At 52.2% G+C, this 7,863-nt stretch overlaps 1 protein-coding gene across 1 annotated transcript in view; it reads right to left on the minus strand.

Annotated features, from left to right (window-relative positions):
• Positions 1-7,031, minus strand: part of SGCD (sarcoglycan delta) — a 917,058-nt gene extending 910,027 nt beyond the window's left edge. The window contains exon 1 of the mRNA XM_025435412.3: positions 6,741-7,031. The gene's annotated coding sequence lies outside the window, so the exon portion shown is untranslated. The remainder of the gene's footprint in view (positions 1-6,740) is intronic.
• Positions 7,032-7,863: the final 832 nt, after the last annotated feature.

Here is a 7,863-nt window from a genome sequence, read left to right on the forward strand (position 1 = left end):
CATTTCCTTGTTTGAAAAGCAGACTGGGAATCCCAGAAGCCCACAGGACCTGGACAACATAGGACATGTTGACATGATCTCACAAACTTCTCTGAAACGTGGGGTTTGCCCTAGTAGCACAGCACTTCAGTCCTGCTTCCTTCCTTTTCAGCATGAGCTTTAACTTGGAATTTTGCAAAGGCCAAGCTGTGTCCATGCAGGAAGGCTTCCAAGCATGCCTTCGAAGCAAACAAGTAGCTTACCACAGATGTGTTAACCACTCTCAGCTGTGCAGGAAGACTCCAGGGCTAGCAACCTCTGGCTCTCATGATGGCTCTGGCACTTATCTGCTGGATGACCTGGGAAAAGGCCCTTTCCTTCTCTGAGCCTGTCCTCTCTTCTCTTGACAAGCTGGTAGAACTAGATTATCTCTAACTTCGGTTCTAACTCCACAAGTCTATTAATTTTTAAAACTTTTGGGCTGAGAAACAAGTATCTTTCTGAGCAACTAATTAAATGTACAGATAAAATCACATTAACTTATAAATCAGAATGTCCCTTCTAATTACATCTTAAGCAACATCACAATGGAATTTGCCCAAAGCTACCAAAGTAGTTAATCAACAACTACCGATACCATTACATTCCTCCTTCCATCTGAAGGACTGGTGCCTCTGGGGACACATTATACCTCCTGCTTTTCAATTCCAACGGTTGGATACTTGTCTCTTAGAGTTTAAGGACAATGACCACTTTTTCTGGGCCACCAAGAGTTAGTTCAAAGTTTCAATTGGTCACTCAAAGGTATTGTGTCAGTTTTCTATCTGTCATGCATTGTCCTGGCCACTGTAAGTACAACTTCAATTAAGAACAGATTCCTGATCTCAAGAAGTTTATACACAGACTAAATAGCATATATAGAGAAGTAAGTAGACATGTACATTACAGTTTAAGTAGAAGAACACACTACAAAGACTTCTAACCCAGCCCTTGAGGAGTCAGAGGAAATTTCCCAAAGAAGCAATATCTATGCCAAGATCTTAAAAATAGGTAGAAATTAACCAAACAAAAGTAGTGGGGAACTCTTTTTTTTTTTTTTAAGATTTTATTTATTTACTTGAGAGAGATAGGTGAGCAAGAGAGTGAGAGAAAGGGAGCTAGGGGAGGAGTAGACTCCCCACTGAGCAGGGAGCCTGATGTGGGGCTCAATCCCAGTACCCTGAGATCATGACCTGAGCCAAAGGCAGATGCTTACCCAACTGAGCCACCCAGGTACCCACAGTTGAACTCTTACCAATCCACGAGACTCTTACCAGTTTCTGGAAAAGCAAAACCATATTTTTGGAGGTGATGTAACAACCTAAAAATTATCCCCCCAAATTCAAAAGATCCCCATCTAGAATTGCTCTCCTTAATGTTCTATGTAATGGGTTTAATTAAAATCCAAACCAGAATATGTTGCATATCCAACACTGTTTCTTAATGTATAAGAAGAGAACAGCGAGTTAAATCAATGCAACAGTAAGAGTCTGTGGGGGTTTAAAAGGGCAGATGTGGCTTTCAAGTCTCCCGCTGTTACTTAGGATCTGGGTGACACTGCAAGTTGCTTAACCTCTGTGTTGTCAGTGTCATCCTCAGTTAAATGAAGCCTGGCACAGGACAAATGTGTAACAAATACTACCTAATAGAGGAGTCCTTACCACATGCCAATGCTGTGCTCAGCACTTCAGTCACTGACGAAGGTAAGTCCTGGCCGCATACACAGAAGGGGCACCCTGTTCGTGTCTCCGACGTCAAGGTGAAGACACGGAGGCTTGGAGGAGTTCAACAAGCAGACCCAGGCTACAACAGCTAGCAAGGTGAAGGTAGGCCTTGACCCTAGATGTCTGCATTCCAAGCCCTAGTCTTAAGCACTAACAGTGTTTCTTTCTACCTTCTACTTCGCCACTGAGAGCTCTGCCAGCAACGTAGGTTTTCACCACCGAAATGGCAAAACATTCCCAGCGTATTAAAGATGCAGACGTTGTAAATGGAGTTATTCCTTGGTTTGTGTGCTATTCGAATGGCTGTCATTATTTAAAACACATGTTATCGGACAATCGCTTATCAAAGCTACCTGAGGCTCAATTACCATCCTTGAATAAGAGGTCAGGGTTAAAAGCATCGGATTCAGAAAATAAATCTGGATCTGAAAAGGGAAAAGATGACAAAACAGTTTGCTGGACAAGATGTCTGGCACCTTTGGCCACTTTTCAATGAAATAGAAGGGAAAAGATGTTGAGGTCACCGAGAAAACAATTTAAGTGGGCCAGAAAGAGACAGAGTGTGTGTGATGGCTCCTTTTTCCCTGCAGGAAACACTGACATAGTCTGAGGGAGTCAAAAGTGTAATAATGAAGAGGAGGCAAGGGGTTTTTCTCACACCACAGCTAGATCCACTAAATTGGGAGATGGAACTTGACACTTTTGACATAGCAGCACATTGGCCTGGCTCATGGTGTCATTTTGTGTCAAGTATTAGTACAAACACCGTCACTGATGCACTGAAGGAGCATTTGATGTTTCTTTAAATGGCTTCCAACTTGGCACAGGAAAAAACCGAGTATCATAAACATCAATGTGATTGCTATACCTCTCAAAGAGCTTTCAAAGTTGCCTCTGGGTTGACCAGCTTGTTTCTTTACCTGTGGCACATTAGCAAGAGCTACAGAACACATAGAGCATACTACTTTTTGTGTGTTTTTTTGATTGGAAGCAGGAGGGACTTGGAGTGCTCTTGAAGCTGTCTGAAAGAGACCCACAGTGTCAGAATCCAGGAGTTATGACCGGGGTGAATGGTAATGTGTGGATGCAGACTTGGGGCATAGACAAAAATGGGCTCTTTGCCCCAAGGTTTGGATTTGGGAAGCCTTTAGCGGGGTCCAGGAACTTGTGTTCCAATTGAGATGCTCATGTGACCTTGGTGATAAGCTAGATGCAACCACATTGGTCTGATGGGGACAAGTCTGGACTGAGATTCAAGCTATCAGGGCGCTGGCCCCAGTTCTGACACCTACTGGGTGTAGGATCTCTGGCAAGTCACTTTTTTGTTTTTTCTGCTACTTCTCCTTTTCCTCCATTGATAAAGTGAGAGAGAGAGAGACAGAGAGACAGAGAGTCTCAGGAAAGCTCTCCGAGGATCTTTGGCTCCACCATTCTCTAACAGAGTGTTGGGGTTAGGAGCCACTACAGTACGTAAGTAGGACCTTAGACTCAAGTCCCTAAACCTAGGTTCTGACTTTAGCACTGCTACTCTCCAGTTGCTGGACAACTAATATGATTTCTCTGGGAACAAGAATATGTATTTATATTATTATAATTAATACATTTATAATAAGTATTCTAATTATTACAATTAATAGATCTATCATTTTGAAGCTTCTGTTTCCTCAACTCTAAAAGACCGGTGATAGAAAAAAAAAAGGGGGGGGGCCCATGGAATAGTTTTAATTATTAAATAGTTTTTGTGTTGGGATGCCTGTGTGGCTCAGCAGTTGAGCATCTGCCTTTGGCTTAGGGCATGATCCCAGGTACAGGGATGGAGTCCCATATCCAGCTCCCTGTGAGGAACCTGTTTCTCCCTCTGTCTATGTCTCTGCCTCTCTCTGTGTGTCTCTCATGAATAAATAAAATATTTTTTAAAAATAGTTTTTGTGTTAAATAGGCAGTGTCTAAGGAGTGCCCAGGATGGTGCCCTGCTGAGTGCTCAATACCTGGTAGTTGTGGATAGCCCTGACAAGGTCAACCAGAAGCGCTTTCTGCTGTCCCCTGGAGCTACTGTGATTAATGAGGTTCATGGAAAGGTAACCCTGGCTGAGCAATCCTTGGGCTTGTCCTTATAGCAAGAGAAAATCACAAGAAATGAGCACTTTTGGCAAGGGTGGGCTGCTGGAGAGAGGCATGAAGCTACGTCTCTTAGGAGGAAATATGGGAACAAATGAGAGAAGGGCATTGCCCACTCTACACCACGTTTATCAAAGTGTGGGTCCAGGATGACCTGCTGGAGGAGGGCCCGGGCGGTCATTATAGCACCTTCTTGTCCCTGCTGGCTCAGATTCCCAAGGGAGTGGGTCCTGTAATTTGTTTTTCTCAGAGGCTAGACAGGAGATTCTTCCAAGCTGGGGTTAGAGCATCACTGGCTAAAACAGTTAAGGAAACAACCTTCTCCCCAATTCTCCAGTCCTGTGTTTACCCAGGAAAGAAAAATAAATAAATAAAGTCAGGGAAGGCAAATGAACTCGTGCACCTGTGCATATACCAAGCATCTGAACTTCTTACACTCTTGTCATCGCCAGTACAGCTGGGTTCCAAGCCAGTGTCCAATTTCTGCATAATTCACGACTCCCCAGAGAAACAAACGCTGGCGAAGGGCTACCTAAGGATGTGGATTATGTCAACTTCCTTAGACCGTCGGAGTGGTTTGTAAAAATTAGATACAAGAAGCAAGTGCCTCCCCTCTTCCTCGGCCCACTCTGTTCTCCCACCCTTTTCTTTCTTGCCCCCTGACTTTGCCACCCTGGTTCCCATTCCTGTCCCTTTGAGGCTTTCCTTCTCATGCTCTTTTCTCCTGATTTATTTTCTCTTTCTTCCTTCTTTCCACTCCTCTCTCCTATTTTTGCTCCCTCTACCCTATAGCTTTCTTTCTCTTTTTCGTCTCTTTCTCCTTTTGCCTCCGTGTGTGTGTGTGTGTGTGTGTGTGTGTGTGTGTGTGTCTGATTCCCCTCGTGTTCGGCCTCTGTGTGTCTCTCTACTCTGTCAAACAGCGCACCTCACTGCCCATCCCTGCTCTTGACGCCTGCTCCTGAGTCCCCTCAACAAGGAGCCCCTAGGGGGCACACTCCTGGCTAGGAAGCCCGAGGCCCACGCCCAATCAGCCAGCGCCCTCTACAAGAGGCTCCCTCTAGTTACAAGTTCTTGGAGACCCGCTGCCAGAGACCCCCAGGGAGGAGGGTCCCTCATGGTAAGGGACATGGAATCCCGCCTGGGAAGACGCAGCAGGGTTAGGGAATAGAAACAGTAAGGCCTAGGCCAGGGGTCTAGTCCCCAGACCTTCCCCTGGACGGGAAGCCACGGGGCCAAGCCTGGCAGTGAAGAGTTCTTTTGCATTGTGGAATGTCTGTCACCTCATTTCCCTGACACAGCCATACCCCAAGAGCTGGCAGTGGAGTGGCAGCGCCAAGGGGCTGCTGGGAAAGCTTCAGCATCTTAAAATGCCCATCAGTCTTCATCAGCCCATTAACAAAATCTAAGTAAAAACTGAGCCTCTGCTTTGCATGTAGACTCTCCCCCCAACATCCCCTCCCCCAAGCTGCTCCTCCATCTACCAACCCCAGCCCATCTCTGGTTCCTAGACATACCAGAGCCTCTGCCATGAGCAGAGGTAACTTTCCAGATCTACAGTTAGGCAACCGGAGGGATAGAGAAGTTACACAGCAGGCTCTGGAAGATGCTACTTTGGAGGGCCACCGCTATCAGGACCCAGGGTATTTTGCACACTCGAAAACACCGAAGGATGCAGAGTTCAGATGAAACTTTTTCAAAGCTGAACCACAGCCTCTCCCAATTCCAATCGCCGTGAGCAGGTGCAGAACTTTGTCTCTCTCTAGTTTCTTTCCGTACAGCTCTCAAGCTCGACCTGCCCGCACACTCATCCCCGCACACCACCTATACACGCCAGTACCTGGAGCCCTCCGTCTGAGTCTTAGGATGAAAGTGCAGGAGCCAGCCAGGTAAAGAAGAACGAACTCAGGCCGAGGCTCATCGCCATGCTCCCGCAACTCCCCCTCCCCTTAGGGGAGTATAGAGGAGCAAAACGCTGACGTTTGGCTCCCTGCCCAGCCCGGGGAGCTGGAATACCCGCCACCAGGGACTGAAGAAGGCAGGGGCTCGCGTCCCAGGACCAGCCAAGTCCACGTCGCCCCAGCTGAATGGCCCCTCAGTTGCCTGCAAGTTGAAACCTCAGTCAGGCACACAATGAGGCCGCTGTTTTCCGACAGGAGGCATTTGGATGCCTCACACACTCAGCGCAAACCGGGCCTGAGAGCAGAGCGCGTTTCCTTACCCATGTTCAGATGCGCCCCTAGATGCGGTTCAGGTGCGGTTCCCTTCCCGCGTGCCTGGCCACAGGGAGCCCGTGCAGGCCACCTGTTGGACTCTGTCCGGCCACCCTAGATCTTGCGCCCACAAACCCGCACTGAGGAGCGGGTCATCCAGGGTACCCAATCCATCAGCAACAGAGAAATTGCACTTGCGCCTCCTCCTATGCTACCTTCCCTGCTCCCAGTCACACACATACACACTTGCTTCATATCCCGGCAGTCACTACTGTTTTAGGAAGCGCGCTCAGCCTCCCCGAGGGGCCCGGGCTGCCCACGATCTCCGAGCGCGCCCAGGCGGCAGCGGATCTCCAAGCGCTCAGCCGGGTGTCTGCTTAATGCGCGGGCGGCGGAAAAGCCCCCAGGGCCCCCCTGGTGGGGGAGAGTCAGTGGCCTGCTCTAGGGAGCCCCCTTTCTCCTATGGAAGCGGAAGGGGTCTCCTTCCTTGGTTCAGACGTGAAGGCAATCGGGGAAACCCCGAAGGCAATCGGACCGGGGGAACCAATGTTGCGTTTCGCTGCCAAATCCCAGGATAGGTGCAAAGGGTCTCAACTTTCCCGTGTCTCCCTGCCATCCCTGCAAGCATCTAGCCGGGGGGACGGTTCGCCTCCGCGAACGGGCTACTCACCCCTGGGCGTGAACGCCGCCCCCGGAGGGGACCCCGCAGACTGGCGCGCGTGGAATCCGTGCAACGCCTGGGCGTCTCGCTCGTCTCCCGGGCCACGCGGCTAAGGCTACGCGCTCCAAGCGGGGCAGCCGAGGGCAGTCGATCCCATGGGTGGCGACTTGGCAGAGGGCGCGCCGCCCGGCTGGGGGCGCATCGCTCCCAGCGCTGCGCAGGCTGCAGCGGGGCGAGGGGCTCCCGGGGAAGTTGGCGGCGCCGGGGGTGGACTTCGGACTTCGCGCTCGCTTCGGCTCGAGCGGCCCGGCGAATCCTCTGGGATAGGCAAGGGACTCGCCGGCGGAATGGGGGCCGCCGCGGGCCGAGAGGCTGCGGGAAGCCTCCGCTGGCCGCCGCCTAGAAGGAGCCCAGCGGCATCGCGCTGCCTGGAACCCCCAGCCGCGGCGGGAGCGGAGAGCTGGCGAGACCGGGCTGCACCCCTCGCTCAGAGCCCGGCTCGCCCCGGCCCGCCGCGCCCCTCCTCCTGTCCGAGTCCTCCTCCCGTCCGCGGTTTCACTGGCTCGCAGGGCTCGCGGGGCTGGGCTTGGGCCAGAGGCTGAGCGGAAGGCGACCGCAGAGCCCGCAGCATGGAGGGCGATCTCGCCGGCTCGCTCGGGCTCGGGCTCGGGCTCCGGCTCGGGCTCCGGCTCGGGCTCCGGCTCGGGCTCCGGCTCGGGCTCGGGCTCCGGCAGCGGCAGCAGCGGCCGCCGCCTCCCGCGCGCCCACGTGCCGGAGCCCCGGTGTGCGCGCTCCGGCCGGCCGGGCTGGAGGGAGGGAGCTAGGGCGAGCCGCGGGTGGGGGTGGCGGGGAGAGCCCGCACGCCCGCGCAGCCGAGGAGGGGAAGCCGCCCAGAGGCTCCCCAGGGCGCAGGGCTCCTCGTCTGCAGCTCCGGGAAGACTGGCGTGCAAGGCTCCCCTCGCTCCCCCCTCCCTTTGCAGAACGGAGGGAGCCGGAGCGAAACCCGGGTCGCGGGGGGTGGGGGCGCTCCACTCCGCAGGATCAGCCGGGAGCGGCGGCCAGAGGCGGATGCGCGTCTCCACCAAAGGGACAGGTTCCAAGTACCCTTGAACCCCCTCACCTCTCCCAGGCG

The sequence above is a fragment of the Canis lupus genome, chromosome 4 (genome assembly GCF_003254725.2).
Source record: "Canis lupus dingo isolate Sandy chromosome 4, ASM325472v2, whole genome shotgun sequence".
Classification (NCBI taxonomy): Eukaryota; Metazoa; Chordata; class Mammalia; order Carnivora; family Canidae; genus Canis; species Canis lupus.